We start from the raw sequence: 12,226 nt of genomic DNA, 5'->3' as shown, positions 1-12,226 counted from the left end.
ATTTTCAGTTAGTGCAATAAAAATAAAAATCTGTAACTTGTTTTAGAGTTTCCTCTGAAAGAAAGACTCCGTTAGTACTCCAGGTAAGATTTTGAGGTGGTAGTAATTTACTCCCTATTTTTAAACTTTGAGAGTAAAGGCAATTGCAAGAGAGTAAAAGTTGTGTGACATTGACGCATGCAAAAAGATAACTGCATGGAAATGATGCTCATGTGTTAGCAGTCCACATTGTGACAGAAGAGCAGGTTTCTCTCACAATTAACAGATAAAGCAGAAATTGAAGTAGCACCCTCTCACTAATGGAACAGATATGCACGTACACTGAGCTTCCTTTGCATGCACAGAATCTCATGGTCAAATGTTTAATAACAGTTCGCTCTTGCATCCTTCAGATGTCGGTAAATTGACTTGCAATAACATTTACAGTGCTTAGAATTTGAAGGGTGCCTTCAAACAATGCATTACATTTGTATAAAACCTTCTCTTACATATTAATATGAATGAACACAGCACATATATTTATCTTGATGGTAAATGCACACAACGCAGGAACTCCGAAAAATACATGTGTGCAATGTGACCACGCATTCTCTTAAAAAGGCAAGATTTGCTTGTTACAAAAATTACTTTCCAATGGTAACTCATTTTTCCATCTTATTACTGATAGGACGATAACATGCTAGGAAAATAAATATGCATGTATAATGCTCCTCTCAGTGCATCTTGAGACATAGAACACAGCAGGCATTGAAAGATCTGCTTCATTATTGCCCTGCATGCCGTTTCTCTCTGAAAGTATAAATGCACACAGATCAGAGAGCAAATATCTTGTTTTCGAACTGCTTCTCTATGGCATGCAATTTCCTCCAGTTAGATAAACATCAAGATGCTCTGTTTTTGTCAAGTGAGCTGACCTTTGCACTGCCCTATGCTCTCAACTAGCGCGTAAACGAAAAGCACACATATATAAAAAGATGCTGCATTTACAATATTTTAATGTGTAAAAAGGCCTAGTACGACCCTTATCTGGAGGCCTACCGTCTGCCCAACCTCCTTTCTTAAGAGGGCTGTTTTTACTTCCACAAAAGGGGTAGTCCCATCCGTATTGATTAGACAGGGTAGTTGTAACTCTCCCTTTAGTAGTGAGTCATCCTAGTGGAATTTGGTTGACAAGCTCTCAAAATTTATAAAGAAAGCTCTCATGTCCTCCCCTTCATGATGTGGTTGTAACACTCCTTGGGCGAAAGAGTTTGATTCTCTAGCCTCTCGGGATGACGCTGGCCTGCCCTTGCCTGGTTGTCAACGATTGTCTGTAACAGAGTCAAGTGGGAGGGGATACAATGTTCAGACCCGAGACGCTGGGAGCAATATCCCCAGTATCCTTAAACTGGGTGTCAAAAATATATTCAGGCCTACAGAGTCGAACTCCTCGTCCCCTCAGATTTACATGGGAGGTCACTAGTCTGGGGAGAAACTCGTGGAGTCTGAAGTGGGCGCATTTCCGCTAGAGAGGGGACTTTGTGTATCGTACCTAGGGAGGGTCTAATAACCCATTGACCTATAGGGCTGAGCTTATCTATAGGATTAGAGATGTAGAGGCATAGTGGTTCCGACTATCCCGGGTCATTTGTATCCCACTTCTAACACCACTTGTGGCAGGTCAGATATAGGAGACAGATGAGAGCACAGGTTTGATTAAGAGACTTATTTAAAAGAAAGAATACCTCCTCTAAACCCTACTTCCAAGATGAATTCCCTACTCTAGAAAAAAATAAACGGTTATCAGCAGGATCTCTATAAAGAAACCGTCTGCTGTGCAAAGCTAAGCTACCCTAACTTCTACCACTGTGAAAAGAAAAGGAACAACTGCTTTGACACAGGCAAGGATTTACCCCTTTATCTGAAGTAGTAATGGCTGGTTATCTAACCCCACCAAAGCGCTCTCAAAGTCTTTTACAGGGATTGGTCTTTTGTAGTAGTTCACATAAAGAATAAATGTCTCTCAGTATTCCTTCTGACCAAAACAGCGGCCTTCTCAGACAGTTGAACAGTTCCTATTTTATACCATCGCCTGTGATATAATCTTGTTGGAATTAACAGGTTCTACTGACCTGGGTTGGTCGGTAGTCACAAAAACAAAATTCCTATTCTCAGACCTTCATGGGCTATAGGGATCTTTAGTTATAGTTGTTGCTTCTATCAACCCCTCATCGGATGTGAATTTGCAGGCCGGAGTGGGCTATGGGTCTGCTCAGCCCGGCGCTGCTTCTCGGTACTTTCCCCTTCTCGTGAGGGGCGGGGGGTGAATTCTCAGCCCAGTGTGGGCTACAGGTCTACTTGATTGTGCTTTGCTTCTCAGTTCATTTCCCTTCTTGTGGGGTTGAGGGGGTTATGCAAATTCTTAGTGAAGCATGGGCTACAGGTCTGCTCGACCCTGCTTTGTGTCTCATTTCATTCCCATTCTTACGGGGTGTGTTGATTCTTAGCCCTGTAAAGGTTGCTTTGTGGCGTCACCGCCCTACACCTGCTCTCTGTAGACTGCTGCATACCTGCTTTCCAGGGGCGGTGCTTGCTAGGAGAGGAGATCTCTCTCTGGCCAGCATGGAACCACATTCCTGACCTGTCACTGATCTGCGCAGTCAGGGTCTCTCGTGTCTCTTCTTCCCCTCTTGATTCCAGCAGAGAGGTATAACACAGATACGTCCTCTCGGTCGTGGTGTTGCTTCCTTACTCGTTGGCTCTGTGCCTTCGTCAATGCGGCAGCGCTCCGCGGGCTGGCTTGCTTGCCCAACAGGGCCGAAACATGTTGAGGTGCTTGTGGTCTCGTGCAGAAGGGATGTGACCAAGCAGTTCAGGCTGGACTGCCCCTTTTGGGGTGGGACCAAGCCTGATTTGCATATGGTCTTTCCCCTTCTGTAATGGCTTGGCAGGCAAAGAACGATGGTCTGGAGGGTAGCCCAGAGCAATGCCAGTGGTTAAGATTCATCTAAACCTTCCAGCCATCACCTCTTTGATTTTGTGTCTTCACCCAACACGCTGACCTGTCTCTTGGCTCTTCTGCTCTGTTCCTCCTGCGACAGACACGCTCAGAAGAATCTTTGTAAACTACTATGAAAGTCTTCCTTGATAGCAGGAGTATATATTAAAAACTAGGAAACAATGTCGGTTTGAAGCAGGGTTACATACTTGCCCCCCTGTTTTTTTAACCTGTACATTGTGGTTATAGCTGATGCTCCAAGCTCAGTAAATAATTTTCCTCCAAAGACCGGGTTTGCGCATATCCACTAGTTGGTATATGCAGATGATATTGTGTTAATGGACCAAACAAAGGTAGGCCTTACATGCTTGTTGAATGCCTTATTAGAATACTCATCCACCAATCACTTGTAAATAAACTACACAAAAAACTAAACCCAGGATGTTCCAGAGGAAGGGCTCCAAGTAACTTAAAAACTGCCAGTTCTGTGATTCTCAATTTAAATCAGTAACAAGTGTATTTATTTATTCATTGAAATTCTTATAAACCGTGCCATACGCCCGCAGGCCTCAGGGCGCGCACCCACACACACACACAACGTAACAAATAAACAAGAATAGAAAAGACAAAATCAGGCGGAAGATTGAAGAGAAAAATCTTCAACCTTTTTTTTTAAACACAGTGGTCGTTGTGACAGCTCAGAGAATTCACACAGACATTCCAAGCAGACAGACCCAAAACATCAAAACTACGGCCGCCTGCCTTTGTCAACCTAAAGCGAGGCTGCACAAGTTTGCGTTGGTTCTGAGATCTACGGAAACAGGATGGAACATAGCGTGTGAGACGATCGGAGAGATATCTAGGTGCAGTGAGCAGGACACATTATGAGTCAGAGTGAAAGGTTTATGAGTAACTCGACGGTTCACTGGGAGCCAGTGAAGTTCCCGTCAGGAGGCAGTAATATGCAATTATTTAGAGAGACCCGTGATGGGTCGGACAGCACCATTTTGGGTTTTCTGAAGGGATAGATTAGTCTAAGCAACCACTCGGGAGACTATTGCAATAATCCGAGCAGGAGTTTGGTTTATTAACAAACCCACAGGAGCTCCGAGTCTGGGCAACATGCTGATTCTTAGTTAACTCAGTGTCCAAAGTGACGCCGAGGGTTTTCACTTTATTGGCTACCAGAATAACGGAGTCGAGAATTGAAAAGCCAACGTATTCCTGTGGTAAGGATTTAAGTTAATGACTGGAAGCCACAATCAGGAGTTCAGTCTTTTTGGTGTTAGGAGCTAATGAGCTAGCAGCCATCCAGTCATGAATTGCAATATAAGGTCAGCATGATCTTGTCCACATCGACCTGTCAATTTCATGACGACCTGAGAGTCATCAGCATAATTTGTATACTGGACACCCAGGCCGTCTAGCAATCTCAGAAGTGGGATGATGTAGACATTAAACAAGGAAAGCGAGATGCAAGACCCCTGAGGGATGCCACATGTGATGGGACTGGGTCAGGAGCAAGCCTCCCCTGAGAAAAGCCTGGAATTCCGAGGACCAAGAAACGAGGCAATACAAAGAGAAGCCAAGCTGGAACAGCCAACAATAGGATTGTAGTCTATCCACCAATACATTATGGTCCACAAGATCGAATGCAGAGGAAAGGTGCAATAACAATAGAAGTGCTGGTTGCCCTTGATCAACGATTTTAAGGCGATTAGCATTAAGATCCAACATGGCTGTCTCTGTGCCATGGTGGGCTCTAAAGCCAGACTGATAGATGCCCAAGATACCATTTTGCTCAATAAATTGCTAATACGCAACTTTATCGAGGATTTTAAGGAGAAAAGGGACATTTTTTAATCAGACGATAGTTTCCTGTGACTTAAGGAACAAGATTATCCTTTTTTAGAAGAGTAGTGATCCAAGCCTCCTTAAAAGCATCCCCTCGACATGAAGTAGGTTTCATATTAGAAACAATCTCATGGATAGTAGCCTTAGTTCAAAAGGTAAATGAAAAGGAAGGAGCACTGAAAGAGGTGGATAACTCATAATCGGGAACAGCCAAAGTAGAATCATTGGTCTGGTTAGATACATTCCTAGAACTCTGGATTACACTCTTATGGGAGGACACCTTATCAACGAAGGCATTGTGAACAGTTTGACACCAGTCACTGTCCTTGACTGGACCAGAAAAGGTACAAAGTTTACTCTCAAATTCTTTTGAACTAGATTTAGCTTGTGGGATTCTGGCATTATAGGCCGCAGAATTAGCCTTTATATTAGTTTCCTTTAATTGTTTAACCTGGTGTTTATAAGCGCGCAAAGTAGAAGAAGTGGGACTGCTGCGCCACCAGCATTCTGCACCCCGTTTCCGGTGTTTAAAATGAAGGATGCTGTCATTAAACCAGCATTTTTCTTGTGTTTCACTTTTTACAGGGGCTAAGAGATTAATAACTTCTTCTAATGTAACAGTAAGATGACGGGCAATATCATCAGCATTCAAAAACCTATCAATGGCCCTCAGCCATGCACTGATATTGAAAGATAACTTATCAGAAGAAATATTTTTCCAATTCCTAGTCAGTATAACGGGTCTGGGTTTTGTGCCAAGTCTAGCCAGGGGTCCAGGGATATCGACACAAAAAGGTGAGGAAATTGTGATCAGACCAGATACAGGGGGAAATAACAAGGTTAGAAACCATTTAATGATGGGAAGGAACCCAATCAAGTGTGTGCCCGGTAATATGTGTGTGACCAGACACCCACTGCGTAAACCCTATGGCCCCAAGGGCACCCAATAAAGAAGTATTAACAGGGTCAGAAGGGGCAGCAGCCCAATAATTAAAAAGTCACCCAGCACTACGATCGGGGAATTGGACTTTAGTGATTTTATTCAGGTTAGTGAACCAACTGTTCTTCAAACAATGGCATAGCTCTATAGATAATAACAATAGAGATTGAAGTATCATCGGATATCTTTAGTTTCATTATAATACTTTCACAGTCATCAGGAGCCTCATGAGGCTACTCCGCCCCACGACTATCTTTTCCATCTACCCTAAAGATTTGATAGTTAACAGGGATGGCAAGTAGGGCTTCAGGGGTATCTTCACTGAGCCAAGACTCAATGATAGCCATGACGTCCGGGGTTGTAGCTTTAAGAAAATACTCGATCTCAGCTGCACGAGAACAGATGGAGCGGGTATGGAGTAAAACAAATTGAAGTGACGAGCCAGCAATTGATTTAAGAACAGAATGAGATCCGATAGAAACTGGTTGTACAGAGCTAGGCGCTCCATTATTGATATAGGAAGTGAAAGCATCTAGATGCAAAGCATGCCTTATGTATGGGGGGGATGTCAGCAGAATTATTATGCTCAAGTTCAAACCGTTTACACCCAAACAAGGACTGGTGAAAGGTGCTAACCGAACTGAAGCTGCCAACAGTACATCAAAAACGTCTTGCTCTACCTTTTGTTCTGCTATTGCGCTAATAACCCACCCTACCCTCTTACCTTTCAGAGCCGTCGGAGGACCACTCAGATTGTGATAGTGTGTGGTATACATATCCTTTAACATTATTTTGGAGATGCGTTATCACCCCCAAGTGGGTATTCAGCGTCACCCCTTTGCCTCCATGTACTCCATATACATGGGCAGAAACACAGTCAAACAGCATGTGTCCATTAGGTGGGGTGTTTACAGCAGAAGAAATGGCGGGTCCTTAAGAGCCAATCCACTCCATGCTACCACTCTGTCCATACAAAAAAGGCATTTTGCTACAGGCATTCTAAAAAGTGGTTATTTACATAGTGGTTATGTTATGTTACTTTGCATTTATATAGCGTCTTATGTACCATTGGTATGGTCTGAAGGCGCTGGTAGGTTGAATGCCCTTGGGAACCGGAGTTCAAGTCAGTACAGAGAGTAGAGAGAGTCAAAGGTGCGTGTGAGCACCGGATATGTGTGCAGCTGGTGTAGCATTCGTGTAATAGCTGCTTCTTAGCGGTAGGTGTGGTGGTGGAGAGATCAAGAGCATGTGTTCGTTCTGGCAGGATTTATCAAGACCAATTGTGGCTGCGTTAGGCCTGAGGAGAAGGCCTGGCTGGGGGGGAGGTGTAACCAGCAGTGTTTAGTTAGAGTGATGGGGAGTATGAGGCAGATGTTGGTATGAGAACAGCTATACCGAATGGTGTCATAGTATCTCTGTGTTCTAGTTGAATGGTGGCGTAAAGAAGAGAGTAAGTGTGGTGATGTGATATGATGGGTTACATGCTCTTTCAAACGTTCCATGCACTCCAGACCATTCCATTTAAGTCGCGCAATTCTATGCGCTCCAATCTGCTCCCTGCATTCAAATCCGTTCCATGTACTCCAATCCGTTCCGTGTATTCCAAGTTGTTTTATGCACTCCATTCACCTGTTCCATCCATACACACACACGTCACCCGTTCCATCCACACACACGTCACCCATTCCATCCACATACATCACCTGTTCCTTCGGCTCTAGGCACTCACCCGCTCTAGGCACCCCTATTCTTACACACTCATTCGCTCTTACGCACTCGTCTGCTCCATACACTCGTCCGCTCTACCCACTAGTCTGTTCTACGCATTCATCCACTCTACACTCCTCCGTTCTTGTGCACTCGTTCTCTCCCCGCACTCATTCTCTCTCCACACTCATTCTCTCCCCGCACTCGTCAGCTCTACAAAGTTGTTCGCTCATACGCACTCATCCGCTCTATACACTCATCCGCTCCTGCGTTCTACACACTCCTCCGCACTCATCCGCTCGAAAACACTCGTCCGCTCAACGCACTTCATCCATTCTAACGATTTCATCCACTCAATTCACTTTGTTCATTCATCATGCATTATCGATTCAGGCCATGTCACTTGTCATACATATTGGATCTGCTCCGTGCTCTCTATCTATTTCATGCACTACACCCGTCTCATGTACTTGAATCGTCTATTCTATACTTTCCATTTATGCCATGCACTCATACAGTCGGAGTCATCTGTCTGTGTACTCATCAGTCTCTTGTATTCATCTTTCCATCCTCTTTATTCATTTCGCCCCTTTGTTCATTTTGTCCATTGCACTCATTACATCCATTTCATTAATTTAAACCTCCTTACTCTTTTCGTACGATTCATTCTTTTTATCCACTTCACTGCTTTGATCTACTTTACTCGTTCTATTCCGTTTGTCCTTTTAGTTTACATTAGCAGTTATTAGTTGTCGATTTCTCACATGGATCTTGATGTTGTATTGTTATTTGTCTTATTGTTATTCAAGATCTAGTAGTTTGTTGGATTGGTGTCATTGAGATGCTATTATTCTGTTTGGGTTAGTTTGCGTACAAGTTGGTTTTAGGGGAAGAGCCAAGTTTTCAGTAGTTTGAGGAAAAACATTAGATCTTCAGTTAGGCGGATGTGGGGTGGGAGTGCGTTCAACAGCGTGGGGGCCAAGGCTGAGAATGATGATCTGCCTAACCTGACTGAGTTTGTTTTAGGTATGACTAGGAGGCCTGCTGAGCTTGATCTTAGAGTACGTGGAGGGTGATAGGGTTTTAGCTTGTCTTGAAGATATTGAGGTCTGGTTTTATGCAATGCATAAGGTTTTGAAGTCACCCTTCGGGCCACTGGAAGCCATTGCAGAGTCGTAAGGGCTGGGGAGATGTGGTCTCTCGGGCCGAGTGCAAGTAGCAGTTTGGCTGCAGCGTTTTGTGCCCTTTGAAGTTTATTCAGTTGGTAAGCATGGACTCTGAGGTAGAGGGGGTTTGTGTAGTCCAGTCTTGATATAACAATTGATTGGACCACAGAGAGTCTGTTGGGAAAGGAGAGGTATGGAAAGATGCACCTAAGAGTTTTAAGGTGGTAGTGGCAGGACTTTGAGATGTTGTTGAGTTGGCGCGAGAGTGTTAGGTCAGAGACAAGGGTGCATCCAAGGTTTTCTACTAAGTTAGAGGGAGTCGGTGAGTTGCCCATGGCGGATGGCCAGGGTAGTGGGTGTGGAAGAAGTTCGGAGTTGCCACATACCATGATTTCAGTTTTTGAGGGGTTTAACAAGAGGTGGCTTTGAGTCATCCAGAGCTCTATGTCAAGGAGGCAGGAGGTGAGGTCAGGTCGGCAGTTGGGTTTTGAGTTCAAGAGTTTTAGAATTAGTTGAGTGTTGGGGGGTGTTAGTGGGAAAAGCGGGTGGTGCCAGATTGCAGGGTGGGGTGTACCCCGTATGATAAGGGAGCAGGCATGATCAATGTAGGCTGGTCGGTGGTGGGGTTCGGGGGAGCAGTGGTCCTACAGTGGTTGGCTCGCCATCGTGCCCCTCTGGCTTAGTGTTTGGAAAGGGGAAGGGTAGGGGATGTGAAGGAGGGTGGGATGATTTGGGAAGGGGGGGACGGGTGGCAAGGTTGACCGGATAGTGGAGGCGGTCCACAGTGGTATTTTCCGGCCAACCCTGGTGGAATGGGTGCACTCATGGTTAGTACGAGCTATTAGGTGTAGTTTCAGGTGCAACTTGCACTTTATAAATTCGGCTATATCACTGGGTGAGATTAGTCTTGGTTTCAGGGTTGCACTAAGCATGGTGTTATTATTCACTTATTCTAGGTTTTAGTGTATTAATTGTAACTAGGTTGCAGATATTAGGCCGTTTTGAAGTCTAGCTAGACCTTAGGATATGCTGTTAGGCGGCCTATTTAGTTGCAACCACAGCACAGTTACGATGTTGGGTAGACTTTCTTCTAGCGAGCTGGAATACAGGTAAGCTATTAGGGAAAAATTGAGTGTAGCAACGCCACAGGTATGCTTTTATGTGGAGTTTTAAGTGCAGCTTAGGAGGACTTTCTAATTGTACTTCTAAATTCAAATCAGGCACGCTATTAGCCACACTTCTAAATTTGAGTTTTGTACATATAGGATATTAGGGATGCTTCTACATTCAACTAATAACTCAACGCTAATGGGCACACTATTGCACAGAGGATATTATGTACACAGAGAGGATATTAGGCACACTTCCAAGTTCAATTCACAGAGAGGGTAATTAAGGATACTTCTGAATTCTACTAGGGCACGTTATTAGGCACACTTCTAAATTCGGGCAAGGTGCGCTATTAGGTCTACTTCTAAATTTAGCTTTGCACAGAGAGGCTATTAGGTACACTTTTAATTTCAACTTTACACAGAACGGAAATTAGGCACTGTTCCAAATTCAGCCAGGGTGGACTATTGGGCGCCCTTCTAAATTCAACCAGGGCACGCTATTAGGCACATTTCTAACTTCAACTTTGTGAGAGGCTATTAGGCACACTTCTAAATTCAACTTTGCACATAGGGGATATGTAGGCGCACTGGCCGACCAAAAGGCAGATGGCTAGGTTGGGACTACCAATGACACTCCAAATATCACTTACTGGTTAGGACTCGAAATGCATGTTCTACAATATTTACTTGATTGTAACAAGCGCATAAAGCTCCTGTGTGCATGCAAAGAACTGAACACTCATCCTCTGCAGGCGCACAACAGCATATGCATACATGCTGAGAGCTGTCCAAAGGAGTATATGTGGCTTTTGGTTTGCAGACATGTCACCGTTAGGGTGAGTATTGGCACACATAAACGAGCACCAATCACAGTGTGCATTACATGCACATAAAAGTTGCACACTATCAAAGTAATATCTGGCAAATCTGTGGTCAATTTAAGGTTCCCAAAACGCACTTTGATTTTATGCAAAGCAGTCTGCCTCCCACATTCAGAGTCGGGGCTTAGCATTACCAGTCAGGTAACCCAGGGACCCACACTCAGCAAGGTGAGTAGTATACCAATTCATACAGTGTGTTTTGTGGAGGGGCTGAGCAGCTTCCATACACGAAAGTCTTTTTCCATGTCTCTCACGAGCGTGTGATGTAATCTTCCAACCCCCTGTGAGACCGGAAGATAAACCCCTCTACCCACACCTCTGCAGTACCCCGGCCGACAGGGCATCACATGAGCAGCATACACTTAACTGTCTCCTAGTTAAAGACAGGATTTAAATGGGGCACTATAAGAGATGGCTCATTCAAGTAACCAGTGTTTTCTATAAGACCGTAGGTTTCGGTGATAAGAACTATATATACATCAAGGCATTGTATGTTAGTTTCAGAATGAAGCGCTATTATATTGCCGAGTAGGTTTGACGTCCCCACTTTCTCCGCTTGCACCACAGATAATATCTATTAATTTTATTTATTAGTATTTATAAAAGTGCACAGCAGCCCTTAGGCATCGTGGTGCATTCATGCTATGAAAGGCAGCAGTCAAGTCTGTAGATTCAGCACAGATAAAGCCTGGTCCTGTCCTGAACAGCTTCAGTCCACAGACCCATTTTCTTCATTAACAGTTCAGCTTTTCAACTTTCCTCGGACATAAAAATGTATGGTATATCATTTAGGGAAATGTCATTTTCAGCATTGCATAGTTATTTTAATAATGCACATAAACAAAATGAATACAGGTACATTTCAAAAAAAGCTGTTAGCGTAAGTGTTAATTTTCGGTCGGTACTATAGTTGTCATGTGTAGTTGTGAGGGGCTGTGTGTGGTTTGTTTTGTTCGGTTTTGCGGATGTGCTAAGGGGAAAAACCAAGTTTTACCTAAATTGACTATTTTACAAAAAGACAAATAAGAATGCCTGGCACCAAACAAACAATTGTTAGACTTCATCAAACATTTAATTCAGCAAAATGTCAGAACAACTGGAAAATAAATGAGAGTGCATAATTTCCAACAGCTTTCCAAAACCAAAGAAACGCTGTAGGAAGATGTGCACGTTTGTATGCATGAGAGAGAGAGAGCATATGGTGCCCACCTGATCACCTGTAGCTGTACCCCCTCTGTACCCAGAGGTCACTGTAGACCAAAAAGCAGAGGGGTCAACAAGACAGCCTCCACGATTTCAAAACACCTCGACCACCACAGTAGTTGAGATTAGTTCCTATTAGAGGAATAGACCTACCAATGTGTAAAAATCACGTGACAGGCACGTTACGTTACATGGAACGTATATCTCCTAAAAGGGCAACGTGACTCACGGCCGTTGCCATCAGGGTAGCGACTAGTTCCCATCTGAGAAACGGACCATAACAACGGCCCGCCCACTCTTCACGTCACTTCGATGTCATCTGTGTGATTTTCTGGAGCAATGAAGCGGTTCTGGCAGTGTTGCCAGGGCCGCTTATTATAAGCGAC

The 12,226-nt window shown here is 44.0% G+C and overlaps 1 protein-coding gene across 1 annotated transcript in view; it reads right to left on the bottom strand.

Annotated features, from left to right (window-relative positions):
• Nucleotides 1-11,991, bottom strand: part of TMTC3 (transmembrane O-mannosyltransferase targeting cadherins 3) — a 1,032,559-nt gene extending 1,020,568 nt beyond the window's left edge. Inside the window, exon 1 of the mRNA XM_069629335.1 lies at nt 11,847-11,991. The gene's annotated coding sequence lies outside the window, so the exon portion shown is untranslated. The remainder of the gene's footprint in view (nt 1-11,846) is intronic.
• Nucleotides 11,992-12,226: the final 235 nt, after the last annotated feature.

Source organism: Ambystoma mexicanum, chromosome 12, assembly GCF_040938575.1.
Source record: "Ambystoma mexicanum isolate Mex_15411 chromosome 12, UKY_AmexF1_1, whole genome shotgun sequence".
Classification (NCBI taxonomy): domain Eukaryota; kingdom Metazoa; phylum Chordata; class Amphibia; order Caudata; family Ambystomatidae; genus Ambystoma; species Ambystoma mexicanum.
Note: the sequence above shows the minus strand (reverse complement) of the source record. Positions and strands in the feature narration are given on the sequence as shown.